General features: G+C 44.1%; 1 protein-coding gene across 1 annotated transcript in view; it reads left to right on the plus strand.

Annotated features, from left to right (window-relative positions):
- Ubxn2a (UBX domain protein 2A) overlaps window positions 1-12,291 on the plus strand; it is a 39,668-nt gene continuing 27,377 nt past the window's right edge. Inside the window, exon 1 of the mRNA XM_041634742.1 lies at window positions 1-163. The gene's annotated coding sequence lies outside the window, so the exon portion shown is untranslated. The remainder of the gene's footprint in view (window positions 164-12,291) is intronic.

The raw sequence follows: 12,291 nt of genomic DNA on the forward strand, positions 1-12,291 counted from the left end.
CCTCGGAGCCGGGAGGAGCCGTCCTCGGGCGCGTCCGGCGGACCGAGGGAGGCAGGCGGCGTTTCCGCGGCGCGGTGGTCCCTGCGGAGGGTCTCCGGACGCTCTCGGCCGGGCAGCGGCGGTTGCGGACCCCGGGGGACCGAGGACGGGGCCGCGCCCTGAGGTGAGTCTCCGGGCCCCGCGCCGCAGGCGGGTGGGCGAGCGTTTCCTGGGAGGCGCTCCGGGCTGCAGTGAGTCGGCAGCCCGGGGTTTGCCTGCCGGGACTGCGGCCGGGGAAGGATGCCGGCGGTCAGAGGCCTCCATCCCGGCTCCACCCCGGCCCAGGTGAGTGCCGACCGGCGGGGCTCGCGAACTCGATGGAAGCACACACACCTCGCTTCTCTCTCTCTCTCTCTCTCTTTCTCTCTCTGAAGACGCCCAGAAACTTCGAGTTAGGTGCTGTCGAGACGTCACCATTTCCTAAGGCGAACGCTACCAAGAGGGCTCTCCAAAAATACAGGACTTGTTCGGTGGACATTTCGTAACTGACTTCACCAGCCTTCCCCAGCTCACTTGCATAGTTTGGAAATCTGATGTTCGCTGTTTTCCTAATTGATTTTATTTTTTAAATCTCTTGCGTCTACCCGCCCCCTCCTTTTTTCCCTCGTAGTAATAAAAGTTTATTATCAGCAAAGATGATCGTTAGAGTGGCCTCCAGTGTTGGTTCGTTTGTATGTAATTTGAAATGAAAAAAGTAGACAGCTGATGATCCGTATTTCCCCGGTTTTGTTGTTAAAACAGGGTCTCCTTAGCCCTGCCTGCGGTGGTGGTGCTCGCCTTTATCCCAGCACTGGGGAGGTAGTGGCAAGCGGATCTCTGAGTTCAAGGCCAGCTTGGTCTACATAGTGAGTACCAGGACCGCAAGAGCTACACAAACCCTGTCTCAAAAAAAGAAAAGAAAAACAAAACAAGAACAACCAAAACAGGGCCTCCTTTATCCCAGACCTGATTTGAATTTGGGATTCTCAGACTCCCACGTGCCTGGATTATAGACATGCAGCACAGGTTTTTAAGTTTTTGTGACAGGGTCTTGACTGGCCTGGAGCTCGATATGTGAACCAGGCTGGCCCCTGGATATATGTGCCTGCTTCTGCCCCCCAAGTGCTGGTATTAAAGGTCTACATCAACCTATAAACCCTGTTTTCATTTGTGGGAGTGTCCCCCCCCCCCCATCCTTTTTCTTTAGGGACAGGATGCGTGTAGCCTTGAACTGTCTCACATTTTCCTTCTTCAGCTTCCTCAGTGCTGGTATTCTGCTGAGTTGTGTTGATGTTACTGCGGGGGTGGGGGTGGGGGGGAGGTGGGGGTGCTGGTTGATGACACAGAAGGTAAAGGTAGCTTTTTGTTCAGGTTGGAAGGAATGGTGCTAGGCTAGGTGGAAGAATACTGTAGACAGCAGCTACTACTTGAACCTTCTTACTCTCAAGAAAAATGTTATTTGCTTCATGTGCATAAATGTTTTGTCTACGTGCATGTCTGAGAACCATTTTTGTGCCTGGTACCTGTGGAGGCCAGAGAAGGTGTGAGATCCCTGTAGAATTAGAGTTCCATATGGTTGTGAGCCACCATGTGGGTGTCATGAATTGAACCTAGTTACTCTGGTAGAGCAGCCATTGCTCTCAGTCAATGAGCTAGCTCTCCAGCCTCCTTGAGCTTTACCTTTGTTCCCCACTTTTTAGGGCTCAAACCCAGATGGCTTTTTGGTATTTTCCAGACAGGGTTTCTCTGTATAGCAGCTCTGGCTGTCCTGGAACTTTGTAGACCAGGCTGGCCTTGAATTCACTGCCTCTGCCTCAGAGTGCTGTAATTAAAAGTGTGTACCACAACGACCCAGCAAACCCAAGTTTTTTCATAAGCTTGAATAAGTCTTCTGCCACTGAGTTACACCCCAGTCCTGCACGCGCACTTTCTTTAAATTAAATGACTTTTATTGGGGAGGAAAAACACAAATGTCCACTCACCTCAGCTAGGGTACCATCGACAGGCCAAAGTTGGATTCCATCAAAGTTCAGCTTCACTAGGCACGCTAATGAATTTATTGGGCTTAGTTACAGAGCACAGGTGACAGGTTACTTACAGGAGTATGGGTGACGCCAAAGCAGCTTCACCGACTTCCTCATAGCTGCATGGGTGGAATACTCCTATGCATAACAGAATTCTCTGCCTACACAGTAAGCCAAACCAAGACAAATTGAAAAAGTGCAGCAGGTTTATTTGAGCAAAGCATCTCTTGGGCAGGACCTCCAGTGCCAGAGATCAAGGGCAGAGAAGCCTCCCCAACAAGCAAAAGCAGAGGGACTTTATAGGTTGTAGGCATTGAGTAATGACATGTCTGCCAGTAGTTGGGCTTGTGCCCAAGTTTGGTCAAAAGCTGAATGCTTTAGGCAGGGAGTTGAGTCTCTGGGAACTTCAGGGGAGGAAGCTGCAGTTCTATCAAGAATGTGGAACTGGGTGTTTTGCTGTCTTTCCTTTGTTTGGAGACTGAGCCTGTGGGGTTTGGAGAGAGAGACGGAAGGGTTCAAATGAACACGCCCCATCATCTCTCTGTTCATTTACCCTTCCACCCTCCATATATTCTAGTACCTCAGAAACCACCAAGTATAGCTTGGGCAGCATTATATTTAACTGGCTTGGAAATGGAGTGGGCGCCCTTGTGATTTCAGGGAAGTCTAGTGACTGACCTTTCCCACTCTGATTCTCTCCGTGAAGGTGGCTTGCCCTCAGTCGAGCTGCTCTCCTAGAAGTGGGAATGACTGTTAGAGTACAGCACTCTTCAATACTGCTCGAGAGAATTAATTAATAGCTTAGTTATTATTTATGTTCGTTTTTGTTTTTATTTTTTTCAAGACAGGGTTTCTTTGTGTGGCCATGGCTGTCCTAGAATTAGATCTGTAGACCAGAGATCCACCTGCATTGATATTAAAGGCATGGACCACCACCAACCAACTCAGTTTTTAAAATTATGTACAACTGGACTTTGTGGGGGGCAGATTTTTAATACCAGTACTTAGAAGGCAGAGATTATGTGGAGGTTGACTTCTAAAAGAAGGTTCCCGCAAAGGAAATAGATGCTACAGAAAGGAGGAGGGGGGCGATTCAGAAATGTAAAGCTCGCCAGACAGTGGTGGTGCACACCTTTAATCCCAGTGTTGGGGCCTGCAGACCATCAGACCCTGATTTCCTGTGGCCTCTTGTCTGTGGGTAAACAACTTGTTTTCCTGTAGCTGCTCTGAGCACCAGTTCCTGGTGGCAGGGGAGTGGTGTTATTCTTTTTTAAAAAATGCTGCAAGATCCCCGCGGCAGTAGGCAGCAGAAATGCTGTAGGTCCCAAATGGTGGCGGCGGGCCATGTGGTGGCAGGCAGTGGGCCCCAGGCAGAGACGGCTGCTGGTCCCTGAGCAATGGCTGGTCCCAGGCAGGGAGACACATGGCTGGCGGGCAGAAGACAGAGACATGGATAGACACGACATGCAGGGTGAGGTTGAATGTTTGTTCAGGGGGTTATGGAGGAGGAAGGGTGAAGGGGGGGAGAGAGAGAGAGAGAAGAGGAGAAAGAGACAGAGAAGGGGGGAAGCAGAGAAGTGGGGAGAGAGGCAGAAGCGAAGCTGCCTCTCTGAGAGGAAGAGGGAAAAGAGCGAGCTCAGGCCAGAAGCTGAAGATCAGCCTGCCTCAGCGGATGGGGAGGGGAATGGGTGTGGCTTGTCTCTTAAAGGGACCAAAACCATAACATTCCCAGGTGTTCCTTATAATAAAAAGCACGCGCCTCAAGGAAGCAGAAAAGGAAGGGCCCAAGATGGCGGTGGGCAGGTCAGAGGTAATGGGAGTGGACGTGGCTTGTCCCTTAAAGGGACAGGAAAGCACAACAAGTGGTTTCTGGTGGGCTTGCAGCTGAGAACTGGAGCATGGCCATTAGTCAAGGAGACCATATATAAGAACACAATAAAGGGGGCATTCTTGTTTCAAGGATGATCTGTGTCTCTGTGTGTCTGTGTGTGTGTTTCAATCTCCAGCCCCTTGCTCGGCTCTAGAGCCTTACTGTAGTGCATACACCAAGTGTGCGTTACATCCCAGCACTCGGGAGGCAGATCTTTGTGAGTTTGAGGCCAGCCTGCTCTACAAGAGCTAGTTCTAGGACAGGCTCCAAAGCTATTGGGAAACCCTGTTTCATAAAACCAAAAGAAAAAAAGGAAGGTAAAGCTCATGGCATTTGAAGTATGGAGAGCAAACACGGACTGGGTGGTGAAGTAGATCAGGGCCAGGCAAACTGAAAAGCCCAGGAATATGAAAAATTGTCTGCCTATTTGTATAGCTTATACATATATTCTAGGAGTATTGGGGCTGACAGCGTCTTTAAATAGGTCAACCTTTAACAGTTACTTCTCATAACCCTTTGCCCTATATTCTTTCCAGCTACAGGAAAAGTAGTTGGCTAAGAATTAAGTCAGAACAAGGCAGTAGTGGTGCATGCTCTTAATCTCAGCACTTGGGAGGCAGAAGCAAGCAGATCTCTGTGTGTTCCAGGATACACAGAAACCCTGTCTCAAAAAAAAATTTTTAAAGAAAAAAAAAACAAGAATTAAGACAGACTCACAGCTGTGTCCAGATAGCCAAACTTCTGTAAACATTTTGAACTAACACTCTGTAAGCAAAGGTTTTCTATCACAGAATGCCTGTCACTAAAGGCTTAACCTCGAAATTGTAAAAATTCCTGACTCCCTGCCCTGCATTTTTTTTTCTATAAAAAGAGGCTTCTGTCTTCTCATGGCCATAGTGTCAGATTCTGCCCTCCTTTTGGCCCTAACTAGTTGGAAGCTCTGGTACCCCACCATGATAAAGTTTGCTTCTGGTTACCCGACTTCAGTGGTCTGCCCCCCATTATTCATGCTACACCAGGACCCCACAAAACCATGTCACCATTTATGTAATGCTAGGGATTTGGAACAGTTTTTTTTTTTTAATTATTATAGAGAAAGAATGGTAAGTTGATTCAAGCAATGAGTTTCTTTGCTAATGTCTATCATTATATTCAAGGAGGCACAGTAAAAAAAACCATTGGAATGACCCTTTGGTGGTTAAGGTGAAGGTTTTTATTGTGCATAAGAGAGATAGTGATGTGGGATTCCCCTCTGTATGCTGGGAATGTGTTTTGTTACCTGTCAGGGGCCAGCCTTCCTCAACAAGATTACCTTTTTTCCAGAGTAGAGGCCTGGGAATCTAGAAATAGAGTAAGGAATATGAAGACGTGAAAATAATAAAATGCAGAAGCACATAGGAGGGAGGGAATTTCAGTGAGTACTGAAAATTCATCCGTGTTTAATTTCCAACAGATTAATATACCCCTGATTTAAAAATGTAGGAGTAGAATAAAAGGACTGCATTAACATACAAATTGAAAGTCACGGGGTACGTTCCTTCATGCCCATGACTCTTGCTCTAGACCAAACACTGGGTAGGCAACCACTCCTTGGGTGGAATCCCAAGTTATTTCCATAAAGGGAACAAGAACCTAGTTGGTTCCTTAGAATACTTCAGGAGCACGAGGTCTGGCAACTAGCCACACCTGTTTACAGTAGCTTTGAGAGAGCAGAACTCAGATTTACAACTAGGTGGGACCTTTGAGTTAGACACTTGATGATCTTGAACTAAAAACAAGTCTCAAACTCTGACCTTTGGCCTCTTTGGCCTCCACATTTTCTCCCTTTTTATTAATTTTAATAAAGCCTGTGCTTCTGCAACAGGACAGGTGATCACGCCTGCCTTAGGTTAAACACTTCTCTATTTCCCAATCTTTGGAACACGCATTTTAATTTATGAAGTCCCCGTCTTAGGTGCCTCGCGGCAGTAAGGGATCAAATCCTGTCCTTGACTGCCAACCTCTCTCTGTAAACAAAGGGAGGAAGTACTGTCTAGAGAGTTTTAGCAATTAGCTAATGGTAAACAAGCAGATAATACTTTGTACTATGCCTACGTCAATGGCTAATATATCTCCTTATTAAAGGAATATAGGATCACCAGGGTTGGGAATGCCTACTTGTGAACTGGTCTAGAGTATTCAGCTGTATCAAACTCTAAATTTGTCTTATCAAACATAAAAAATTCAAGAATTCATTGCTAGTGTCAAACTTTTTCTTAGACAAGTTCTAAACATTTTCTAATCATTAACATCTTATAGTGAGTATTACTAGTGTTAAACTTTTCCTAAACAAGTTCTGATCATTTTCTCACCATTAACATCCTATAGTGAACTAAAGCATTAACAGGTCAATACCATAACACCAGTTAACAAATCTTAATTCTTTTAAATCAATTTTAACCAAAAGACATGAAGATTTTTGTAATGGTAAGAGTCCAAATACAATGCTGCTTTTAAGCAACTGTCCCAGTCTCTGAGCAGCTGAAAAACCCTTAGGCTACCCTACTCTTATCTGAAGAGAGTTTTCAGTCCTCAGGCTCTCTTAACATTTCAAAAAAGCAGATTGAATGCCTCATTGGCAATCTTGAGTTCTGTGTTTCTAGTCAGGCTCCAAAGTACAGGATTCAGACCGTTGCAAGTAATAATTGTTATTCTTTCTGCCGGGTTGGATGCGGGGTTGGAGAGAAAACACAAGACACACGGCAGTCCCACGTGGGTGAACTTTAATGGGGAGGGGGGTAACGACAGGTGAGGGACGGGGATGAAGAGATGAAAGGGAAAGAGGGAAAAAGGGGGCAAGTTATGGCGTCCCCCTGTTTTTAAAGGGGAATCCAGGTGCGTCTGGGAGTGTCGGTGGGATGCTGGGAACTGTAGTCCAGCCGCCTTGTCTCCAAAAGGAACAGCAATAATTATCATGGCTGTTGCAGCGGGGTCTCAGTAACTGTGTGGATCCTGAGTGTCTAGAAGCAGCACAGCATCCTACAGTGTAGAATGGTGTCTGCTGTGTAGAATGGTGGCAGCAGGTCCCACGCATCAGGCCTTCCTTTCCCTGGGATCGGGAGAGCAGGACCACAGACTTTCATTGTGACTCCTTCATGGAGGTGTTAGCAGCTACGATGTCATCAGGTCCGGTGTTCTGCTGGACACATCGCAGGCATTCTGGAAGCCATCTTGCTTGATCCTCATCCTGTGAAAAAACACAAACATATCCTTAACCCAAATTAATACAGGGTTGAGTCCTTTCCATCTTTCAGTGCAAGGGTCTTTCCACCTTACTTTATTTAGCAAAGGTTGCTTTTGTGTCATTATGCCATAATCTGTCTGCCACTGATCACTCTTTGACATCCATATTTAAGAAGTTTAGTGTGAACAGCATATGCTTTAAGGCATTTTGTGTCAATTGAAGATATAATTCTCCTGTTTTTATCTTTTGAAGTTGTGTTTTCAAGGAGCTGTGACTACACTCCACACAATTCCTTGCCCTTGAGGAATACCAGTCTTATGTTCAATATTCCACTGAGCACAAAATTGCTGAAATGCTTTATTAACATATCCAGATCCATTATCTGTCTTTATTATTTTGGGGGTTCCCATACATGAGAAGCATTTTAAGCAATGAGTTATTACATGCTTGGTGGCTTCCCCAGTTTTTGCAGTGGCCATCAAGAATCCTGAATATGTATCAACTGTCATGGACATACCTCAGTTTTCCAAACTCTGAGACATGAGTAACATCCATTTGCCATACATAATTATGAAGAAGTCCTCGGGGATTTACCCCCAAATGAGGTACAGGTAAATATTGTGGGCACATCTCACATTGCTTAACAATTTGGTAAGCAGCTTCTTTTGTTAATTTAAATTGTTTTTGTAAACTTAGACTATATTGATGGTGCAAAGCATGTGACTGCTGAGCCAGTTCAAGTTTATCAGCTAAAGCATTACCTTCAGCTAATGGCCCAGGAAGATTTGAATGTGCTCTGATATGTCCCACAAAACATGGTAACTTTCTTTGTTGTATGGCCTCTTGAATCTGTTGGAATAAGCTTAACTTGCTTACTGCTAGTCCTGATATAAGGGACAGTCTCTAGAACCTGAAGAGGATTAAAAATATATCAGCGGTCAGTATATAGATTGAAAGCTTCATTTGCAAAATGTTGAAATACTATAGTCACAGCTCTCAGCTCAACTAACTACCTGAGTTGAGGCTGGTTCTTTCTGCACCCGTGTCCTTTACCATTAACCACATAAACAGTCCTCCCATTAAAAGAGCCATTAGTGAAAATTAACAAAACATCTTTTAAAGGATCTTTTGCTACCATTTTAGGGAAAATGAAGGAATGCGTTTATGTAAACTGCAACAATGGGTTCGCTGAAAAAAGATCATTAGTCTGGCCTTGAAACTGAGCAAATGCAATTGCCCAAGAATCATGATTTTGGAATAACAATTTGTTGCTTAGTATAAGGAACATGGATCATAGATGGTTTCTTGCCAAAATACTCCTAGATTCTATCCTGCTCTTCTGAAACTACTGCTTCAAAATAAGGGTTTGATACCTTAGCTGGCGATATGGGAAGGTGAATTCATAAGAGTGGCCTGTTTTGTCATAAAACTGCTGTAGGAGTAAGTTTAGTAGGTAATATGCATGCTTGCCAAGGTTTGTCCTAATTTATATAATGTACCTGCTGTGTAGCATGCTCTATCTGGGAGAGCACCTATCTGGCAGCTTCTGAAAGCTGTCTATTGGAATTTGGATCACTGTCCCATTTAAGAGTTTCACTTGGAGGCTTGGTCTCCCATAGAATATCTTAAATAAGGTCTCAACCATTGGGTGTCCCCCAACAATTTTTGAAAGTCATTTAGAGTCTTTAAACCATCCTTCCTAATTTCTAATTTTTGAGGCTTAATTTCTTTGGGGTATAATATATGACCTAAATACTGGAGAGGTGGGTGCCTCTGCACTTTCTCTGGAGCAATAACTAATCCTGCATGGCTAAGGCTCTGTTGTAGTACCCCATCTGTCTCAAGTAAAATTCCTTCATCTCTATGAGCAAGCAGGATATCATCCATATAATGTATAGTATAAGATTGGAAATTGATCTCTGACATTTTGTATAGCCTGAGCTACAAACTTTTGGCACAAGGTAGCCCTGTTCGCCATACCCTGTGGTAAGATGTTCCATTGATATCTTTTCATTGGCTCTCTGAAATTAACTGAGGGTATACTGAAAGCAAATCTTTGGCAATCTTATGGTGCCAAAGGGATGGCATAAAAACAGTCTTAAGTCTAAGATAATTTTATTGGTATCTTTTGGTATAGTTGTAAGAGAAGGCAGCCCTGGTTGTAATGCTCCCATTAACTTCTCTTAAGTCCTGAATTAATCTCCATTTCCCTGATTTCTTTTTAATAACAAAAATTGGAGAGTTCTTGGTGAATTAGATGGCTTGATGTGACCATTATCCAGCTGCACTAACTGCTGGGCAGCTTGTCATTTTTCTTCTGTTAGAGGCCACTGATTTACTCATACAGGCTCATCACTTTTCCAGGTAATTGGGTCTGCATGAAGTGCAGGTTTTTCAGTGACCTCTCCTAAAAATAACCTAATCCTTCCCTGAGAGATTTATCTCCTGGTATGATAGGATCGATCCTTCCCTTATTTTCCTTGCCTAGACCTTGATTAGGTAGTAATTCTTGTTGAAATATTTGATTAGTAACAACTGTGTTGGGGAATATAAATATACCCCCATTCTGGACATAATATCTCGGCCTAATAAATTACAGGTAAATGAGGAATAATATATGGCCGGAAAGTTCCTTCGTGACCTTCCTTGACCTTCCAGTACAACTCATTACTACTTTGTTCAGGATTTAGCGTTTGACCAATGCCCTGTAGCCATTAACTAGCAGGTATAACTGAAATATCTGCACCAGTATCTAGAAGACCAGAAAAATCTTTTTCCATTTATAAACAAGGTGAGTTCTGGTCTTTGAGAACGTATTGCTTGTAGCCAATAGGCGTCGGATGAACCAAATCCATTCTTTCCTCTTTTTTTTTTTTTTTGGTTTTTCGAGACAGGGTTTCTCTGTAGCTTTGGAGCCTGTCCTGGAACTAGCTCTTGTAGACCAGGCTGGCCTCAAACTCACAGAGATCCGCCTGCCTCTGCCTCCCAAGTGCTGGAATTAAAGGCATGTGCCACCACTGCCCCGCTTATTTTTTCTTTCTTAATCTCATTTTTTTTGTTTGCACAGCAGGAAGTAAAATTAATTGTGCAAGCCTCTGATCTGCTTTTACTACAGAAACTCCACTTGGTGAGTGAGTCACCTTGATCTCTCCTTCAAAATCAGCATCAATGACTCCAGAGGCAACAATAATTCCTTGCATAGTTTTGCTACTTCTCCCCAATAATAACCCTATTGTGCCCTCTGGTAATGGCCCATAAACTCCAGCGGGGAGAGCTTGTATCCCTATTTCAGGAGTCAGTACTGTGTATAAAGTAGAGGTGAGATCGAGCCCTGTGCTGACTGGGGTTGTTCAATAAAGGTCCTGGATGGATTTCCTTGTGGAAGCACAGGTTACTGAATTGCCCCAAAATTTGTCTTGGGATCTGAGGCTGGCCCCTTTATCCATTTCCTGAAAGGGGATTCCCTAGGTCATCTCTTTGACCTACACTTCGCTAGTCTAATGTTTTCCTCTCCTACATCTCCTGCATAATCCTGGTTGCCCTCAGATTTACTCTCCTATGAGGACATTGTCTGATCTGATGTCCCATAAGACCGCATCCAAAACAGCTTCCAAGAGGTCCTATAGCATGCATTCTCCCTAGGTCTTTATCTCTTTGCTGGGATAGGACATTGTTAATTGTCTTTCCCTGCAAGGCAGCAGCTATGACCATTCCTTGTGTGTACGATTAGCCAATATCAGGGCAAATTCAGATATAATCGGTAATGTTACCTTGCTTTCTGAAAGGTCTTAGAGCCGCTTTACATATAGCATTAGTATTTTCAAAAGCTAGCTGTTTAACTATAAATTGTCCTGCTTCTGTGTCTCCAATCAACCTATTAGATGCTTGTGTCAGTCTGGAGACAAAATCTTGAAACAATTCATCTGGTTCTTGTCTTATACTAGACAATTCCTGTCTGTTCTTTAGAAGATGGAAGTCTGTTCCAGGCTTTCTTGGCAGCTGCATTAATTTGTACATATGCTGCCATATCATATTCTAACTATTGGTCTATCCCAGTATAAGGTCCCTCTCCTGCACATTAGTTAACAAAAAAGCTGCTTTGACCTATGGCAGGGCAGACTATAGCACGGTGGGAAATCCAAGCAGAGATAGAGGAGAAAAGAAGGAAGAGTCAGGCAGTCACCACGTAGCCTCACAAGAAGCAAGAGGTAACAAACCATAAGCCTTGTGGTAAAATATAAAATAATAGAAATGTGTTGCCAGGCGGTGGTAGTGCACGCCTTTAATCCCAGCACTCGGGAGGCAGAGGCAGGCGGATCTCTGTGAGTTCGAGGCCAGCCTGGTCTACAAGAGCTAGTTCCAGGACAGGCTCCAAAGCTAGAGAAACCCTGTCCTGAAAAAAAAACCAAAATAATAATAATAGAAATGTGTTACGATATAAGAGCTAGCTAGAAATATGACTGAGCTATTGGACAAATATTTGTAATTAGTATGGTTTCTATGTGATTATTTGGGTCTAGGCAGCCAGGAAACATAAGTGCGGTCTCCACATACAAGAAATGGAAACAGACTGGACATGGGCAGGGCTATCAACAAGAGAAGGGAGACTAGCCCATAGCTAGAGACCAAGATGAATAGCTAGGCAGGGGGGAAAGTCCTTGCCATTATAAAGAGAACAAAGAGGTATCTGGAAGGAGGGAAGTCTGGGGTGGTTAGCATGGACTTGGAAAGGTATAACAAGTACTCGTGTATAGGAACTGAGGGAGCCTGGAGGTCTGCATGGGTTTTGATATGCAGCCACAAGTATATGTCAATGAAGTCATATGTCCCTTTTGCCAGAGGTAAGGGAAATGGCTGCTTTTGATATATGGGAACCAGTTTCACAAGTTCCTGAAAAATGCTGGCTTTTATCTAACCTCCAGAAATGTTCCATGGTCCTGGCTGAACTGGGCCTATACTCAATTTTGGACTCAGTCAGTGGTCTTGCCCTTTTGTGTGCCAAACACAGTACCCTTGGACCTGATGCGTATGTTGTTATCTTCCTGTTTTTATTGCATATCACTAGCAGAAATAATAAAGTAACTTTTAATTATAATGACTATTTAAGCATATACCTGGTAGTGGTGATGATCATAACAATGGAGATCTTTAAGGGT

Source organism: Microtus oregoni, unplaced genomic scaffold (assembly GCF_018167655.1).
Source record: "Microtus oregoni isolate MIOR12 unplaced genomic scaffold, Mior012 000002F_ref0000024, whole genome shotgun sequence".
Taxonomy (NCBI): Eukaryota; Metazoa; Chordata; class Mammalia; order Rodentia; family Cricetidae; genus Microtus; species Microtus oregoni.